The sequence below is a fragment of the Oryx dammah genome, unplaced genomic scaffold (assembly GCF_014754425.2).
Source record: "Oryx dammah isolate SB20612 unplaced genomic scaffold, SCBI_Odam_1.1 HiC_scaffold_29, whole genome shotgun sequence".
In the NCBI taxonomy this organism is placed as follows: domain Eukaryota; kingdom Metazoa; phylum Chordata; class Mammalia; order Artiodactyla; family Bovidae; genus Oryx; species Oryx dammah.
In genome coordinates this window covers 79,354,033-79,374,939 of record NW_024070213.1, presented here as the reverse complement: position 1 = coordinate 79,374,939, position 20,907 = coordinate 79,354,033, and the positions used below count along the sequence as shown (strand labels likewise).

The window sequence follows — 20,907 nt, the reverse complement described above, 5'->3', positions numbered from 1 at the left end:
TGATGGACTGTCTTTGGGGCAGCACCCTGGATTGTCCTCTTTGTTTCTTATATATTATGCTTGATGCTTGCAAATTATTGGCTGGAGAAGACTCCAGAGAGTCCCTTTACTGCAAGGAGATCAAACCAGTCGATCCTAAAGGAAATCAATCCTGAGTATTCAATGGAAAGACTGATGCAGAGGCTCTAATACTTTGACCACCTGATACAAAGAGGACTCATTGGAAAAGACCCTGATTCTGGGAAAGATTGAAGGTGAAAGAAGGAGGCAGCAGAGGATGAGATGGTTAGATAGCATCACCAACTTAGTGGACATGAATTTGAGCAAACTCCGGGAGACAGTTGAGGACAGAGGAGCCTGGCGTGCTATAGGCCATAGGGCTGCAAAGAGTCAGACACAACTTAGTGACTGAACAACAATAACAATATTACGCTTATGCTTAGAAACCACCATACATATGTTTGTGTTAATATACACAAGATATTTTTTCTACTACATGTACTATGAAAATTTACCTTCATATTCTTCTCTCATAAATTAAAACTGTCAGTTATAAACATAGTTGCCTTCTTTAGGTACATAATACTGTTAATCTGAGAACCTTGAAGGTAGGTTTATGTAGTTCCCAGTTTTTAATCTAAATTGTCGTAATAATGGTAGCTCACGCATTTTATCCCATTTGGTTTTGAAAAATAACATTGTGAAGTAGGTGTATTATTTTCTCCATTTGACAGATGGGGAAACTGGGCCTTAGAGAAGATAGGTAACCTGTCCCGAGACACACACGTTGAAGAGACAAAACTCCACCTGCAGATCCTGGGGTTCTGTCCATTGCACTGTGCTGCTGACTCTTGTGTGCGTTACATTACATAACTGCCCAAGTACTTCCTGGATATCTGTCATTAGACTTGGTTAGCAATTGTTAAAACTGTCTCCCAGTCCCTTGCTCTTTTGCCTACCGTGCAGCACTTCCTGTTATAAACACTTGCTAGGAAGATGCTTCAGATGGAGTTTTGAAAGTAGCTCATTCTAAGACCTCCACAGTCTAAGATTTAATGTTGTAAAAACTAGACATATAAGGGAAGTAATATTACAGGGGGTAGACATTATTGCAGCTACAGAAAATGAAATCTTCTCCAAATTGCTCCTGTTAATAATAATACATGAATATTTGGCACCTGCAGCTAGTTACAGAAAAACAACTCGGTATATTTTGTGAGAACTGTTAACAAGTAGTCAAAATGGCTGGTTTGAATTTCTTTCCGTCTTTTCCCTTCTTGCAAAATAGTTGCAATGCAGTAAAAGCGAAAGGTCCAAAGACACACAACAACAGAACACAGAGAGTTCTTGGAAAATTCACAAAGCTATATAATTCAGCCAGTAAATTTAAGGGTTTTATTTCATTGTTAGAAAATCTGATGCTCATTGAAGTCAGCTTGAGAAACTCTCCTAGAGTACTAAATGGAAGATTTACCACTTTAAAAGGTTCCAGGGGAAGAAGAATATTTAATTCTTTCATCTATTTGCCTCAGATATTCCTGAAAGCTGGATAGTACAAAAAGGCAGCAGCAAGTCAGGTGGAAACTTCCTTCCATTGTATGAATCTGTTTTCATTTAACTTATATTAATGTCCACTATACCCATTTTGTCTCTGTATAACATAATTTTGCCTGTGATTGATTACCAGTTCACTTCAAATTTATGCATACTGTGATTTAATTAACTTTACCCTTAAGCAACATGTTTGGAGACATATTAATGAGGTGGGAGTCTTTTCAGAGTATTCATAACTTAGATTCTTTTTTTTTTTTTTTTTTGGCTTAGCATCAAACTTTAAATTCTGTGAGGCAAAGGGCTGAGTTCTGAGTCCACATGACTCCAGAGAAGGTCTCTCATATATTTTCAAGAGTGTTTGCTTGTCATTGTTCAGAAAAGATTACTTTCTCACATATGAAGTAAGAAAGAGATTATTTTCTCTACTGCCAATTAAGAATATCTAGAAAAAAAAAATCTTTGGGGTACAGAGATTATTTTTTACTGAGTCCTTTGAATTAGTTTCATGATGTTCCCTCTTTAAAATTATTTTAATGTGTTGAATTTTAATATTTTCTAAGAACATACTAAAAGAAGATACAGATAAACAACTTAATGTATGTGATTTGGGGAGATTAGGTATTTCATCTACGTTTCTGTTCAGTGCATACTTGCTATGACAGACTGCAGACTGCATCCTGACTTTATGCATTTGGATATCTATGTCATTCATCCAATGACATGCAACAGTATTTTTAAGGCCCACTTACCAGGTGCTAGTTGCTATCAAAATTCGGTGCAGCAGCCCTAGGAGTTCATGTTCACTTCTCCTCCAGAGCTTGAAATAGGAAAAGCAGCTAATCCTCACCTTCTGTAAGAAGTAATCAGAGATAATGACTAGAATTTTTAAATTAAGTGTAACAGTTCTACATATTATATAGAAATATAGAGATCAAAAGTAGTAGAAGAAATAGCTGCAAGAGTTAAAAGTGGATGACTCTGTTGGCCAAGGGTACCAAACGACTACTGTTGCTGTTGTAAGCCCTTTAGCACTATTTTGCTTTTAAAAAATCTGTGTGTGTATATACATATATATATGTATATTTATATATATAAGGTCGATAAAAATAAACATTTTCAGAACAATAAAAAATTTTACCTGATGGTTAGCATTGTTCTTAGAGTTTTGAGTAGTGATTGAATTCTGTCTGTATCCTGATGGAACTCTCCTGTCCTGCAGAGGGTGAAGCCCACCGTCTTCACTTGGCAGGTGGAGAAAAAGGCCTGCATCTGAGGTTGGTTCATCAGTGTAACTGGGAGATGGGAGTGGGGGAGATATGGCTTCACCAGATTCCCAACCCCAAAACTGAATGTTGCCAGGGGAATTTTAATTAGCAAAACATGATAGATTTATAGCATAAAAAATAGCTACAAAAATTGAGAAGTTATTGAGGAATATACTATACATATAGACACAGTACCAAAAAATTACGTATACTAACCATCGATAAAAACAAAACAAAACCCACTTTTATAATGGAGAAATCTGGTGCTCACCAACTTTAAGTAATCTCTCTGAAATTCAGTAATGGGGGGCAAGCTGATGCTTTTTGATGTGAAACAATATGAAGTACACACCACCACCAGTGAAATCTTCTTTCCAAGGATAATTAACCTGAATCCAATCAAATCTAACACAGGCTACAGGATATTGAGGGGCTGGCAGAATATGTTAAAAGACAATATAAGCAAACAACCAAATCCAGAATGTGGCCCTTCTACAAGACAACAGCAGTGATGCTTTAAAAAAGCCAATGTGATTTTAAAAAATAGTAAGGACACTATTATTGGCTAAAAAGACTAAAGGAACCTAGTGATCAAAAGCAATGTGTACCACTTTGATTGGATCCTTAGGTGGGGAAAAAGCTGCGTTTAAAACATTTTAGGGACTTCCCTGGCAGTCCCATGGTTAGAACTTGGTGCTTTCAGTGTCATGGCCTGGGTTTAATACCTGGTCAGAGAACTGACATCCCACAAGCTATACAGCTCAGCCAAAAAAAAAAAAAAAAATCCCTCCCACCCCCACCAAAAAAAAAAAAGCATTTAAAAAAACAAATTGAAATTTTTAAATAGGGATTAAATACCTGATGATATTATCAAAAATTATGTTAATAAAAACCTGAGTTTTATTGCCTTACTTACTTTGACAGTATAGAAAATAAAGCCAAAGTCCACAGGAACCATACCTTGGTGAAGTCTAGCATAGTCACGGCTGAGTTCTCAGTGATCCCTCTCCACAACTCTTCTCTCTCTCTCTGCCCGTGAGTGACATGGGTGGAGTTCTCACCTCTGCCATGCTGCTGATTTTCCTGGGCATGCCATCTTCCCTTCAGAGCTTCGTTTCTTGACAAGATAAAACAACTGTACAACCTCATGAGGACTGTGGCCCAGTGTGTTCTGCTGTGACCCTGTGGATGGGACAGTGCTCTGTGTGCGTGCAGTATCAGCCTGTTTCTCTTCCTCACTCCACCCCCTGCCCCCCACACACCCTATGACTGGAGGGAGCCTGGATTCTGTTACTGATGAGTACTGTCATAAACATCTTAAATGGGAATGTCTCCACCGCTGTCCCTTCAGAGAAAGGTCAGCCTGCTGCAGAGGCTGTACACATCAGGCTCCTTCTCACCTGGACTGTGCTGATACACAAGCCCTTTGGGGTGATAGGAGCTTCAGCCTGGGTGATTGTTACTGCACCACTGTCTCTTGTCCCTAATGAGGAGAACGGTTCTTGTTCTTCCTCAGTCAGTTCTGCTCTTAGTAAGAGAACAGAGGAGTTGGCATGGTTTTTGTGTAGATAACAATCAAACTAGATAACGAAGGACCAAAACAGTCTTTTTTATGAAGTGAGTAAGTCAGATTTTCCTCCCATGCAATATAAATCACATATTCAATTGTCTACTTCTTTGTTCTGAGCTACTTGGACCTCACTTCAGCAACCCCATGACTGAAAGTTTTCTTCTGGAAAAGTGTATCTAATGTTACTGATTCAATATTATATTTCTTGAGATTGTACTTCAGTGTCTTTGAGTCATTTTGTCTCTGAATGGGGGCTATCAAGCATTTCCAGGTGAGCAGATAACATACTTGTTCTTAAAAAACAAATCCTCTCTTTTGTTTTTCTCATACATAGATATTTTTATGTCTTAAAGGAAGATTTCTAAATACAAACACAAAGTAAGTGGCCTTAAAGGAGCTTGATGAAAGTGAAGGAAAATATTTCATGGCCACTGAGCTATGAAAAATCCTTTTCAGATCTAATAAAAATAATTGACATTCATTTAAAGCAGACTTTGTGCTAAATGCTTAGTTACTATATCGTGACATATGATCAGTATTGCATTAAATGCTCCCAACAGTCTTATTCTTATTCCCATTTCACAGACAAAGAAACTGAGTCTTAAGAGAGATAGCTAATTTTCCTAAGGCTCACACGATGAGGAGGCTGAGTGGAGAATCTGTGTGCAGCCAATGACTCCAGACTCAGGCTCTGAACCATCATACTGTTGCCATCTTCCTGTCAGAGCAGTCTACTGTCCTGGGAGAGAAAAATGCTCATTTAGTTACTCTCTCCAAAGTGAAGTGGAGTTTGAGGAATCTTAGAACAAACTTTTATTGGCTTAGGTTGTGTAGAGTAAATAAATTTATTGATTTAACTCTTGAAACATTTCCATCTTTTAATGTGTCCAAGAAGGTCTTAAACAAAACCAGGGAGGTTTATGACATACAGTGTAATTCCTGATTAACTTGACGAGGTGGGATGGTTTTATGTTGTACTCATCGCAGTTGATTTTCTTACCCCTGCTCGACTGCCAACTGGAAGAGATATCAAATATTCTTCTCTAGGACATTGGATTGTAATTAAAGGGCTCTTCTGTTCCACTGCTGCTTTTACTTTCTCTGAAGTCCAAAATCAAAACCAGAACTCTAGCATACTTGACATTTCTTTCAGTCTTGTGCATTAATAAAACTTTTTTTCTTGTTGCTTTGTAAGGAATACGTTTAGAAAGGCACAAAGGACTCTTATTTCTTTAAAAGCATCATGTATAAATATGTGACTTTCAGATGCAGAAGTGACTGATCTCTTAAACCTAATGCAAAGTTCTTAATAACTGACTACATACATTAATCACTGAAATTTCTAGGAAAATGGAAATTGCTGATGGAAGACTATGATAAGGATTATAGAGGTGCCTGCTCATACCAAGACAGCTGTCAGCTGTCCCATTAAGGAAGGGTACACTCTGTTTCCAGGGCAGGAAATAAGACCACAGTAATATAAAGATACAGATAAAAATTTCTGATTGTATTATTTTTGGAAACATAATCATTTTCTAATGATAGAATTTGAGTAGTCAAATATTTGTACTCTCAGGAGACTATTTAGTATCCATTCAAGCTATCAAAATACCTTATTTTTTTAACTATTTAAATATTATTTTAAGTATGTATCCTTTAGTAAAATTCACAATTTATTTTAAAACCATAAAGTACAACAAATTGCCATGTGTTTTCTTGAAGTTGACATAGTACAGCTACCAGTATCTCACTTTTGAGAAATCAGAGACAATGAAAATGGTTAGGTCAAAGCTCTGGTGTCTTATAACAAGAAAAGGAGGGAATTCCCTGGTCATCCAGTGGTTAGGACTCCATGTTCTCACTGCCGAAGGCCAGATTCAATTCCTGGTCAGGGCATTAAGATCTCACAAGCTGCATGGTGTGGCTTAAAAAAAAAAAAGGGTAGGGGGTGAGAAACTCTTTATGTGTAGCATTGCAGTGCATACTCAATCACTCCGTCCTGTATGACTCTTCGCAACCCCATAGACTGTAGCCCACCAGGCCCCTCTGTCCATGAAATTTTCTTAGCAAGAATACTGGAGAGCATGGTAGTAACTTAAGCCAAATATAATGTAGTTACAGGTAGGAGAACTTTGTCCTGGTGTAACCCTATGCTCTGCAGTCATGAAGAGGGATGGGAAGAATAAGATGTGGTACTCTGTCTAAAGGAGCTTAAAAGCTCGTGGGAAAAATAAAAACATCGTACACATTTAACTGTCAGGACACTGGCCCTTTCTGTATTAACTGCAGTAATGAGCCAGAATCGTGATACTATGTCCTCCAAGTGCGATTCTCAGACCTGCAGCGGCTCTGTTGCTGGAAGCTTATGAGGACTGTGTGATGTCAGACCCCATCCCATTCTACGGTTTCAGAATCAGCATTTTCATAAGATCTGCAGGTGAGTACTACACCTATTGAAGTTTGAGAAGTGTTCAGCTGGAGTAATGCAAACAGGGTGTTTTAGACCCCACAACACTGTCCAGTGAATTTTCTAAGATGATGAAAATAGTCTGTTTTCTCCACTGCCTAATACAAGAGCCACTAGCTTATGTGGGAGGACTGATGTTGAAGCTGAAACTCCAATACTTTGGCCAGCTAATGTGAAAAGCTGACTCATTTGAAAAGACCCTGATGCTGGGAAAGATTGAGGGCAGGAGCAGGGGTCGACAGAGGATGAGATGGTTGGTGGCATCACCGACTCAATGGACATGAGTTTGAGTAAACTCCAGGAATTGGTGATGGAAGGGAGGCCTGGCGTGCTGCAGTCCATGGGGTCACAAAGAGCTGGACATGACTGAGAAACTGAACTGAACTGAGCTTATGTGACTGTTGAGCACTTGAAATGGAGGGAGCAGAGCTGAGGAACTAAAATTTTAATTCTAAATTTAAACTTAAATAGCCACATGGAGCTAGTGGCTGAAGTATTGGACAGTGCAGAAGAAAGCACTGGATGAAAAGCAAAAGACTTAATACTTGTTCCAACACTAGTGATATGGACCATGGTGGGAAAGAACCCTTAATTTACTTTGCCTCAGTTTTGTCCTCTGTAGGTGATGAGTTGAATTAGATGATCTTAAAGGGGCTTTTTTGGTGGAGTTTTGTGTGTGTGTTTTAGTATTACTGTCACAAGACTGCTTTTGTTGAAAGAATGTTTCTTTGAACAACTGAATCTTGAAATGAACTTGCCATTTTTAAGAATTTAACCTGGGCAGAGTCATCAAAGCAGGAAGGAAAGATGTGTTTATCAAGTGGTGCAAAGGAGGAGAGCATAGTTCGGTACTCAGCACATACAACTTGTCCTGCTCTCTCCCCAGAGCCTGGATCTCTTGTCTGATATACACATGCCTGCGTGCTCAGTCACCTCAGTCGTGTCTATTTCTTTGCAACCCCATGGACTGTAGCCCGCCAGGCTCCTCTGTCCATGGGATTCTCCAGGCAAGAATACTGGAGTGGGTTGCCATTCCCTTCTCCAGGGGGTCTTCCCGACCCAGGGATTGAACCCAGGTCTCCTGCATTGCAGGCAGATTCTTTACCATCTGAGCCACTTGGGAAGCCCCAGGCACACTGTGCTTTCTGTTCAATAGTAATGTTTAAAAATTAAGGTAGAGGAAAAAAAATTACCCCCTCCACCTGGCTTGTATGTGTGTGCTAAGTTGCTTCAGTCGCGCCTGACTCTTTGTGACCCTATAGACTGTAGCCCACCAGGCTCCTCTGTCCACAGGATTCTCTAGGCAAGAATACTAGAGTGGGTTGCCATTTCCTACTCCAAGGGATCTTCCCCAACCCAGGGATTGAACCTATGTCTCTTAAGTCCCCTGCACTGGAGACTTTTTACCAGTAGCGTCACCTGGGAAGCCCCGTCACAGCCCAGTCAGTTCACTCACTCAGTTATGTCCGACTCTGTGTGACCCCACGGACAGCAGCATGCCAGGCTTCCGTGTCCATCACCAACTCGCGGAGCCTGCTCAAACTCATGTCCATCGAGTTGGTGATGGCATCACAGTAAACACTATAAATTTGTTGTTTGAGTGAATCAGTGTGATGGTTAAATATCTCCTCAAATGACCAAAGTTGTTATCAAGTCCATTTACTTGGTCCGTGTTACTGGGTTTTGTTTTCTTTGTTCTTTGGTGCATTTATTCAAGAATAGTCTCCCCTCAGGCCCTATGTAACCTAAAACAGATAACTCAGGGGACATATTTGTGTTGAGTGAAGTGCTTTGATTTAGTAACACCCAGATGGGATCTTTATGTTGAGATTTTATAAATATAGGAGTGGAGTGTATATAAAGAATATGTATACAAGAATGGACAAAGACCAAAATAACTCTTTAGGTGAACTACATGTAGTTTTACCAACAGTTAATTTAAGAGCATTCATTCCCAATAAATATGAGTTAAATCCATGATTTGGGACATGAAACTTAATGAGTCTTCGTAGCAAATGAGATGGAAAACCTACACAACCGCACTTCACGTTGTGAAGAGGCCCCGTTTGAAGGCTGGAGATACCGGGACACGGGAAACCAGAAGCTGGGAGCTCTGGGTTAGTTCTGGGGCCCTGGGTCCTGTGTTCAGGAGGGCAGTTCATGTCCAGCCTCACTGAGGAGGGAGCCAGATGTGAAATTGATCAGGGAAATATAGCAATTGGTCAGAGCAGAGATGAGCTAGGCTGGTAAGTTCAATTCAATTCAGTCGCTCAGTTGTGTCTGACTCTTTGTGACCCCACAGACTGCAGCACTCCAGGCTTGCCTGTCCATCACCAAGTCCCAGAGTTTACCCAACTCATGTCCATCAAGTTGGTGATTCCATCCAACCATCTCATCCTCTGTCATCCCCTTCTTCTCTTGCCTTCAGTCTTTCCCAGCATCAGGGTCTTTTCTAGTAAGTCAGTTCTTTGCACCAGGTGGCCAAAGTATTGGAGCTTCAGCTTCAGCATCAGTCCTTCCAATGAATATTCAGGACTGATTTCCTTTACGATTGAGTGGTTTGACCTCCTTGTAGTACAAGGGACTCTCAAGAGTCTTCTCCAACACCACAGTTCAAAGCATTAATTTCTTAGCACTCAGGTTTTTTTTATGGTCCAACTCTCACATCCATACATGACTATGGAAAAAGCCATAGCTTTGACTAGAAGGACCTTTGTCGGCAAAGTAATGTCTCTGCTTTTTAATATGCTGTCTAGGTTGGTCATAACTTTTCATCCAAAGAGCAAGCATCTTTTAATTTCATGGATGCAGTCACCATCTGCAGTGATTTTTGGAGCCCAAGAAGATAAAGTCTGTCACTGTTTCCATTGTTTCCCCATCTATTTGCCGTGAAGTGATGGGACTAGATGCCATGATCTTAGGTTCTTGAATGTTGAGTTTTAAGTCAGCTTTTTCACTTTCCTCTTTCACTTTCATCAAGAGGCTCTTCAGTTCCTGTACCGTTTCTGCCATAAGGGTGGTGTCATCTGCATATCTGAGGTTATTGATATTTCTCCTGGCAATCTTGATTCCAGCTTGTGCTTCATCCAGCCTGGCATTTCGCATAATGTACTCTGAAGTTAAATAAGGAGGGTGACAATATACAGCCTTGATGTACTCCTTTCCCAATTTGGAACCAGTCTGTTGTTCCATGTCCAGTTCTAACTGGATATGCTTCTTGACCTGAGTACAGATTTCTCAGGAGGCAGGTAAGGTGGTCTGGTATTCCCATCTCTTTAAGAATTTTTCACAGTTTTTTGTCAAACCATACTCAATAAATCAGAAGTAGATGTTTTTCTGGAATTCTCTTGCTTTTTCTATGATCCAGCAGATGTTGACAATTTGATCTCTGGTTCTTCTGCCTTTTCTAAATCCGGCTTGAACATTTGGAAGTTCTCAATTCATGTACTATTGAAGCCTAGCTTGGAGAATTTTGAGCATGACTTTGCTAGCATGAGATGAGTGCAATTGTGCAGTAGTTTGAACATTCTTTGGCATTGCTTTTCTTTGAGACTGAAATGAAAACTGACCTTTTCCAGTCCTGTGGCCACTGCTGAGGTTTCCAAATTTGCTGGCATATTGAGTGCAGCACTTTCACAGCATCATCTTTTAGGCTGGTAAAGGCCAGGAAAATTTTGCAGGGCTCTGTTGTTTGTAGCAGCTGGAGGCATTTTTCACCTTGGCTCTTTGTGGTGAGTACCACCCACCACCAACATTCTTTTCTCAATTCCTAGTTTGATTTCTTTCTTTAGCATCTTTATTTCTAGAAACAGACCAGAGTCCACTTAGATTCCCACAGCTCTGATTCTGTGCCTTTCTGCCCATAGCTGCTACTCCTCCCCATGCTGGTCTCTCATCGTCGAGGTCTCCCTGTCTTTGGCCTCTGCACGTTTGAACCTTTCATTATATAGTTCACTGGAAGATGTTTATGTCTAGACCAAGATTCTTTTTAATCAGGTGCTGCTTTCACTCCCTGTGTTCAGTTTGTAAGTAAATTATGATGTGGATATGCTAACCTGTGTTTCCTTCCTCTGCCCTCTGGAGTAGCTGTGAATGCTAAGGCAGAAAGGGACTGTGTCTTGGTAATCAGCATATTCCTGCACCCAGCACCAAGTCTGGTGCTCCTCAAGCAGTCCATAACTCTTTATTGACTGCTGACTCTTTTCATCTACATCTCAAAGTTGTGCTTTCCACTTTGTTGCCTGCCTGCTGCCAGGAAGGAGGGGCAGTTTTCCTCCAGCCATCTGAGTGTGTCAGTTTTCTCAGTGGTCATGTAATGACCACTTTCTTGCCATTATGGCTAATACTGACTTTATTCTGGCCCTCATTTCTCTCCAGTCTCTTCAGACTCTGATCCATACTAGGTCTTTGTTTGTTGAAAAATCCAGCTCAAAATAGCTTCCCTGAGAAAGAGAACTTGTTGGTTCATTCAGCTAGAAAGTCTAGGAGTAAATCTGCAGGCTTGCTTGTTTCTAGTTTGTTTGAACACTTGTGCTCAGTGGTTCCTAAGGACTCCACCTCTTCATCTCTTGGCATATTTTTCTCCTTACTAGGTTCATTCCCATGCAGTATCGTCCAATATGGAGGCAGTATGCACACCAGCAGCTGTAAATTTACATCTTTCTCATTTAGAAAAGTCCCAGATGTAGCTCATATGCCATCAGTTATATACCATCTCTGAGCCAGAAACTGGCCAAGGAAATGAAATATTCCAGTTGCCAAGGTGTGAAAGGGTCTTATTATGCTTGGTCCCAAACCAGGAGTGTCTGTCCTACCAAAACCACTGTAGACTGAGGGGAGGGAAGGGAGAGCTGCCTAAAGAAAATAGTTTTTATAGGAAAAAAAATGAAAATACGTATCAGGAAGACAAAACCTGTAGGTATCTACCATAGTGTGCTATATGTACTTTTCTTTGTCCTTCCTCCATGGTTTAGACATGAGTGAATTTGGTCTTTTGTGTCCATAAGATAGGTTTATCCTTCTAAGAACAGAAATCTGTTTCTTTGTTTTTTTCCAGTATACTCTTTCAAAATACTGTGCCTTTGCCCATAACTCTGGGGGCTGTGGACATCTGGGTACAAAACATGCAAGGAGAGGCTGTTCACAAAGAGGGTGCTGTGTCCACAGATCCTGCTCTGGGCTTTATAAGTCATGTCACTTCATACAGGTACTAACCTCTCAAGTGCTTAATTATCCACACCTCACAGGACTGCTGTGAGGAGTCAGTCCCTGATTGTTGCAGAGCTCTTAGCATGGACCTGGCTCATCAAAAATGCTTAATACATTTTATCTAATGCTAATAATCTGTTGCTATTTATCTGTTAATAATAATAATGACCATGCTGACACACTGTTGCTGGCCCCTCTGCTAGCCTCCCATGAGTTAGGGAAGGGAAGCTTCCCTAACCCTAACCCTAACCCTAACCCAGCCAACTTTGGATTCCTGAATTCACCTGATCCCCCATCCATCCGGGGCCAGGACAGGCACATCTGTAGGAAGGCACTTCTTCCCACTTTCTCTCTCTCATCCATCAGATCTCAGAATCAATGAATTTGTCCCTCATCATTGGAGAGGCCTTTCTTGACCACCACCTCTTCCTGCTCCAAGCCCCAGTTATTATTTTCTTTCATAGTATTCTCTTCCTTTATTTTCCTTACCACCATTTTAAATTATTTTTTTATTTTTATGTTTTTGTGTATTTCTCCTAAGTGATGTAAGCCCCACTTTAGGCAGTAAGTAGGAGCTCAATAAATATTTCTCAGTAAACTAGATTAATGTCAGATGTTTTCTGGACCTACTTAAGGGTCATAGGAATTTTGTTGAGGATACAATGAGGAATGCCAGAGAGCTAGACAGTATGGAGCTAGTGATGGGGAATATTGAGAGAGATGGTTGAAAAGGAAACATAGGCTGGTTTGTCGTAAGACCCTTCTGTGGGGAGTTGGGCGTACAGTGATGAAGAGGGTCAGCAGAAAAAGCTGTCTGCTCCATGAAGGTGGATGCCAAGCATGCAACATTCATTTCAGTTTAGTCTCACGTTTTCAAAGTGGATTTTGTCTGTATTTAGCATCTTTGTCAATTTTATATATTCTCTCTCTTTCTTTTTGTGGTGTGATTTGGAGGTACAAGGAGGTGCTGGTCACACTGTCTATTACTGCACAATCCCCTGAGTACTTTGAATGGAAACTTTATAAGTAATGGCTATTTATGATTGTTATCTAGACTTAACAAATGGTTATTTAATAGACAATGAAATAATTCACTCACGGTTCACTTCAGTTCAGTTCAGTCACTCAGTCGTGTCCAACTCTTTGCGACCCCATGAATTGCAGCACGCCAGGCCTCCCTGTCCATCACCAACTCCCGGAGTTCACCCAGACTCACGTCCATCGAGTCAGTGATGCCATCCAGCCATCTCATCCTCTATCGTCCTCTTCTCCTCCTGCCCCCGATCCCTCCCACCATCAGAGTCTTTTCCAATGAGTCAACTCTTCGCATCAGGTGGCCAAAGTACTGGAGCTTCAGCTTTAGCATCATTCCTTCCAAAGAAATCCCAGGGTTGATCTCCTTCAGAATGGACTGGTTGGATCTCCTTGCAGTCCAAGGGACTCTCAAGAGTCTTCACACCACAGTTCAAAAGCATCAATTCTTTGGCGCTCAGCCTTCCTCACAGTCCAACTCTCACATCCATACATGACCACTGGAAAAACCATGGCCTTGACTAGATGGACCTTTGTTGGCAAAGTAATGTCTCTGCTTTTGAATATGCTATTTAGGTTGGTCATAACTTTTCTTCCAAGGAGTAAGCGTCTTTTAATTTCATGGCTGCAGTCACCATCTGCCACATACCACATTCAAGGGGCAAATGTTAGAGTTCATGTTCAAAATATAAGTCCTGTTTGTAATGTGAATTATTCTCTATGGACAATAAAATTTGTATTCACTAGTATGAAATAAGAAACAAAGACAAACACAGTTACTTTTCAGGGACCAAATTCTTAGAAATAATTGAATGTCTAAGGTCATCACAGATCTTAATCAGTGCTAATTGGAGCATATTAACAGAATCATTTATTTAACTTCAAAACAATACAGGTTTATTTTCAAACATTTAGAAAATACAGAAAAGAAAAAAGAAATAAACAACTATAATCCTGTTTCCTAGAATAGCATTGTAAACATTTTGTCATGTATCTTCCTATGTTTTTTTCTCTCATTCATGAATTTTTAAAGCATACAATTAGAATCATACTGTGGAGAAGGCAATGGCACCCCACTCCAGTACTCTTGCCTGGAAAATCCCATGGGCGAAGGAGCCTGGTGGGCTGCAGTCCACGGGCTTGCACAGAGTCAGACACGACTGAGCGACTTCACTTTGACTTTTCACTTTCACGCATTGGAGAAGGAAATGGCAACTCACTCCAGTGTTCTTGCCTGGATAATCCCAGGGACGGGGGGGCCTGGTGGGCTGCCGTCTATGGGGTCGCACAGAGTCGGCCACGACTGAAGTGACTTAGCAGCAGAATCATACTGTACATATGTCATATAATCTGTTTTTAGATTTTCATGCATTATTAACTACTTTCTAAATCTGAATATTGTCTAACTGCACTGTTCAGCACTGTCACCACAGCAGCATGGGCTGTTGAGCACTAAAATTGTGGCTAGTTAGAATTAAGATATCCCGTAACCACAAAAAACTCAACAAATCAGAGGCAGTACCAAACAAAAAGCGGTAGGGGAATTCCTCATTATTGATTTTTATATTGATTACCTAATGAAATACTGGGTTAAATAAGATATATTAATAAAAGTAATTTCACTTTTTTAAAAACTTTTTTTCATGCATCTACTTTTAAAGTTACAGATATCACTTGTGGTCTTATTTCTGTTGGACAGCAGATAGCTGCATGGTTTAATAGCTGCATGATTTTATACCACACGATTTTGTAATTATTTAAGCAGTTCTTGATCCCATCATGTTGAATCTTCAAGGTGCTTCTTGTTTTTCAATATTAAAAATTACTCTTTGGATACCCTGTATATAAATCTTTTTGCACTCTGTGATTGTTTCCTTTGGATTTACTGATAGAAGTAGAAATCCTGGGAGAACAGAACTTTTTAAATGAGAAATGATATTATAAATAAGTGAAGAAGTAAAAAATAATGCTTTTGCGTCTCACTGTGTTATCATTCTGTTTATAGAGAAAGATCTGCTTCTGATTATTAACCCTTGCCATTTTGCCTTGAATCTAAAACACCTTGTCAACTATATTCAAATAAGTCAGAATTAGCTATGACTGAATTGTCTTTGAAAAGCCACCTCTGCATTTTCATGTTTTATGTGAATTGCAAAGGGTTAAGGGTTGAAGTCAGCATTATTCTTCTTCCTAAATTAAAACACACACACTTTCTCGGCTGTTGATTGTAGACAATCATGAAATGGAAAAAGTTAACAATATATAGATTTTTAAGCCTTTCTGATTTATATTTGTAAAGCTACATGGTGTGAAGGGGGAAGGGGCTGTGAGCCTAAGAGATCCTTTATCAGAGACCCAGAATATTTGATCTATCATTGGTGGAAAGGTACTGTTATTTAACACTATTTGTTATCCCAGTGAATGCTAAGTTGCTTCAATCATGTTCTGACTCTGCGACCCAATGGACTGTAGCCTGCCAAGCGCCTCTGTTCACAGGATTTTCCAGGCAAGAATACTGAAGTGGGTAGCCATTGCCTTCTCCATGGAATCTTCCCAAACCAGGGACTGAACCCGCATCTCTTATGTCTCCTGCATAAAGAAAAGGGTTCTTTACCACTAGTGCCACCTGGGACACCTTAACACTATTTATTGTACATTGAAAACAAAGCCTTAGGATATTTAGCAATACGACATATATGCAATGAACACAGTTGTGCTTTTCTTGTAATAGTTAAGTGGACAAAATACACTGAATTTTTTTCCATCCCATGGCCAGTAGATCCTCTATGAAGCCTTCCTTCCTTTCTTAGGATCTTTGCCTGTTATATTTTTTTCTCTAGTGTCTCAGGGATTTTTAGGGAAAATGTCAGGAATCTTCAGGAGCTACTGAACTCTGTTTTATTTCCCCAGAGGAATAGTAAAGAAAATGCCAATTCAAGAAAGAGAACTTATGTTTGACTAGGCGAGTTAGCATTATTGAGGATTTATAGGACTAAACAGTGACTTGAATATAATTCAGGGGGAATGATTCATGGTGTTCCTAAAGTATAAAATAATGACTTTCAGGTTCTCTGTCAGTGTTTCATTTAAAATAATGAATTACATTGTCTGCTAACTGAGGAAGCAGAAATAAAAACCCATAATTTAATCCAGCTTAGCAAATTCTTTCTTTTTCATAAATTTGGAGCTAATGAATTTGAAGATGCAACTCTACCTCCATGAAGCAGAAACTCCCAAGCTGGGAGTTTTCTCCTTATGAGTGAGGGAAGAAGAAAAGACAGACTTTTGTTAGAACAGTATTCAGAGCCATAAAAAAAAATTTTTTTTTTAATTTCCTGAAGATAATTTTATGTAAGACTCTGCTATTTGTACATTTTGAATTGTTACTTAGTCGCTTTGTCTTCCTTCCAGAGGAGGTGATCATCCAAGATAAAGTATTTATATAACTCTTATTTCTAACTTGCAGTGAACACTTTCCATCTTGTCATCTGATTGCAAAAGAGAGGTTCTCCATTTATTTACTTTAAAATGAGTCTTCAGTGAAGACCATCTTTTAGAGACTTCAGTGTCTGCCTCTCACTGAGCATACATGAAAATACATCATGTACTAGCTTGGGATAGTTTTCAATTTTTGATCAGATATATCAGCAAAAGATCTGAAATGACCTGACTTCTCTAAGAGTCACATTTTTATCTTGTGGTAGCATTTTAAATAAAAGGTTAGTATTTTATTTCATAAAAACAAGTAGCAAAGTATAAGTGCTTCATCCTTGACTGGATTGACTCTTGCGTCTCCCAGTTAAGTAGGAAAACAGCTGCCATTCTGCCCATTAGAAGTATGAAAAACATTTTTAAAGGTCATTCATTTAAAGTTCTTTTAACTTGTGTATATAATTAATAGCTTAGTGTAATTCCACATTAAATCTTTGCCATCTGCAGGATTATCATGCAGTGGTGATATAAAAGTCCCATGGGAAGATGTTTAATTAAGTAATTAAGACTACAGAAAATGCTTCCAGAGAAATATTTTTATTACAAATAAAATCAAAGTAAAATACCTAGTTTTGAAGGACTAGAAATTTTTCCTAATTAAAAAAAAAAAAAAAACCTGCTATTTTTTTAGTGTAATTTTGTAAGTGTTCCCATGTGTAGTACCCCAGAGCATAAAGTCTAAATCTGACACACCCATTCACTCAAAAGAAGTGCAGAGGGAGAGGGGCTGTTTTCAAGGGAAGTTGCCTTTAGTGGTGGTCCTTTAGAGGCAAAGAACCATCTTTGGGTTTCCGCATGAAGATTTTAGATGCTACAAGGACTGTTTTCGGTGAGAGAGAAGAGGCTGTGCAATCCTTTTTAAAAATTAGCACAGCTCATTCACACATCCATCATATGGATTTCACATCCATATTAGGTATATGATTATTATTTCTTGATTTTATTCATACTCAGTGGATTAAAAAAAAATTTTAGAACAGTTTTAGGTTCACAGTAAAAGTAAAATGAGAGGAAGGTACACAGATTCTCAACATACCTTCTGCCCCCACACATCCGTGGCCCTCCCCCACTATCGACATTCCTCAGGAGAATGATCCGTTAATTACCAGTGATGAACCTACATTAGCCTGTCATAATCACCCTAAGCCCATCGTTCACATTACGGTTCATTCTTGGTGTCGTACACTGTGTGGGATAGAACCATATGTCGTTGTTATATGCAGGGTGTTTTCTCTGCCCTAAAGAGTTTCTGTGCTCCACCTTCCCCCAGCTCTTGGCAACGGCTCACCTTATTACTGTCTCCAAAGTTTTGTCTTAGCCAGAAAGTCATATTGTTGGAATCATACAGTATGGAGACTTTTCTGATTGACTTTTTAGTAACATTCATTTATGTTTCCTCCATGTCTTTTAATGGCCCCATGCTGCTGCTGCTGCTAAGTCGCTTCAGTCGTGTCCAACTCTGTGCAACCCCATAGACGGCAGCCCACCAGGCTCCCCTGTCCCTGGGATTCTCCAGGCAAGAACACTGGAGTGGGCTGCCATTTCCTTCTCCAATGCATGAAGGTGAAAAGTGAAAGTGAAGTTGCTTAGTCGTGTCCGACTCTTCGAGATCCCATGGACTGCAGCCTACCAGGCTCCTCCATCCATGGGATTTTCCAGGCAAGAGTACTGGAGTGGGGTGCCATTGCCTTCTCCATAGCTCCTTTCTTTTAGTACTGAATAATATTCCATTATCTGGATGTACCATAGTTTATTTACCCATTTACCTATTGAAGGATATCTTAGTTGCTTTCAAATTTTTGCAGTTATGAATAAAGCTGTTATAAACATCCATGGACTTTCCTGGTGGCTCAGAGGGTAAAGAATCTGCCTGCAATGCAGGAGACCCGGTTTGATCCACATCCATATTTGTGAAAACATAAGAGGAGAAGGGGAGCGACAGAGGATGAGATGGTTGAACGGCATCATCAGCTCAATGGACATGAATCTGAGCAAACTCTGGGAGATGGCAAAGGACAGGGAAGCCTGGCATGATGCAGTCTATAGGGTTACAAAGAGTCAGACACAACTGAGCGACTGAACAAGTTTTCAGTTCCTTTGGGTAAATTCCAAAAGAAGATAATTGCTAGATCCTATGGTAAGAGTATGATTAGTTATATGAGAAACTGCCAAACTCTCTCTCAAAGTGGCTGTGCCGTTTTGTATTCCTACCAACAATGATTGAACATTCCTGTTGTTCCACATCCTCACTGGCATTTAGTGTTCTGAATTTTGGCCATTCTAATGTCAGTGGATATTTTTTGAGCAACTGTGAGAATATCAAATAGAGTCTCACTGTCATATTCCTAATTGTATCAAATCCTGCCTGACTGATAGAGTATAAACATTTCCAGCAATTCAAATTCAATACATTTAACTTTTGCATAATACTCAAGATTTTTTAAATAGTAATATTTTATTATGAAATGACATTTAAAGATAGATGTAAAACCAGGCTTAAGTATTATGTTCTTACCTTTATAAATATGAAGACTTCCTGCAAATTTTACTTCTTCTCAAACTGAAGAAGAGTTCTTTTGATGACCTTTTTAAATTTTATATTGGAGTGTAGTTGATTAACAATGTTGTATTCGTTTCACGTGTACGGTAAAGTGACTCAGTTATATGTATATATGTAACTATTCTTTTTCAAATTCTTTTCTTATTTAGGTTATTACAGGATATTGAGCAGCATTCCTTGTGCTACATAGTAGGTCCTTGTTGGTTATCCATTTTAAATACAGTGTGTACAACCTGTCAGTCTCAGCTTCCCAGGTGGCTCATTGGTAAAGAATCCACCTGCCAAGCAGGAGACAGTTTCAATCCTTGGTTGGGAAGAGCCCCTCGAGAAGGAAATGGCAGCCCACTCCAGTATTCTTGCCTGGGAAATCCCAAGGACAGAAGAGTCTGGTGGGCTACAGTCCATGGGATCACAAAAGAGTTGGACACGGTTTAGCAACTAAACAACAACATGTCAATCCCAAACTCCCTAACTATCCTTCCCCCATTCCTTCCCCCTAATAACTGTAAGTTCGTGAAGAAGAACTTTCCTTAAATAGAATTTTTTTCCTTACCACAGTGAGACTTTCACATAAATTTAGCTTTCTCATGTAGATTTGAGAATGCTTACACTTCATTTTATTTTGTTTAATTGCTTTATGGCAAAAAAGACAATAACATTTTAGATAGACATTAAAGAATATAGAGTATATATAAATTTTTTGAGTTGTATTTATCCACATATTTACCATTTTTCATATTCTCTTTTTATAGATCCAGATTTCTTTTCTTAATATAACTTTATTTATTTATTTGTGGCTGTGCTGAGTCTTCACTGCTGTGCAGACTCTTCTCTAGTTGTGGAGAGAGGGGCCACTCTCTAGTTGCAGTGCTCAGGATTCTCATTGTGGTGGCCTTTCCTGTTGTGGAGCGTGGTTCTAGGTATGCAGGCTTTAACGGTTGTGGCACATGAGCTTAGTTGCCCCACAGCATGTGGGATCTTCCCGAATCAGGCATCTAACCCATGTTTCCTGCAATGGCGGGCAGCTTCTTTACCACTGAGCCACCAAGGAAGCCTCTAAAATTAATAGATTATATTTATCATTAGATATGGAACTTGGGTAGTTATTCTTTCCCAACATCACTTCTTGGTCATGCCTTACTTAAGAATTTTCTTTGTTTAATTCCTAACATTTTCATTTCCATTTTATAAATGAGAAAATCAAAACACAAGAGTTAAGATTTGGGTAATTTTGAGACCCAGCCCACTGGTTTATTCACTTCCTGCTTATGAAATTCAATAGACGTAACTTTATTAAGTGCCCTCTGCATGCCAGACACAAGCCATGTCTTTGTGGGCTTCCAGTAAAGTCTTTTCATGACAAGTTGTCCTGGTCATGGGATGGGCCCTCCTGTAGTGCTTGTTGCTTGCTTAATGAATCTTTAGAGTTGCATCTCGAGTTTGGAAGAAGGAGAGGAGGCAGTTTTCCTTTAGGAAAACACACCCTTAGAGTCTATGTTTTCCCAATAAGCCGATCTGACTTCCTCACTTCTCCTTTCTTAACCATCTAGTCATCTGAATCTGTAGAGATGATGGTGCTGGTCCATGTTTGATGTTGGACACATCATCCTTGACAAGATCATCTCACAGTGGCTCCTGTAAAAAGCAGCACCATAAACAGTTGGGTCTACCTGGGAACTCACCCTCAAATCCAAGCCTTCCTCTCATTCTCATCCCCACATGTAAGGCACCGTGACTACAGAACAGCTTCCCAGCTGGT

General features: G+C 39.7%; 1 protein-coding gene across 4 annotated transcripts in view; it reads left to right on the top strand.

Annotated features, from left to right (window-relative positions):
• The window catches only part of PRICKLE1 (prickle planar cell polarity protein 1), a 113,368-nt gene that overhangs the window by 40,585 nt on the left and 51,876 nt on the right, over window positions 1–20,907 (top strand). Inside the window, exon 1 of one of the 4 annotated variants that reach the window (XM_040233778.1) lies at window positions 1,665–1,955. The exons of the other annotated variants lie outside the window; for them this stretch is intronic. The gene's annotated coding sequence lies outside the window, so the exon portion shown is untranslated. Of the gene's footprint in view, window positions 1–1,664; window positions 1,956–20,907 lie in introns of those variants that run through there. 4 annotated transcript variants of the gene reach the window in all.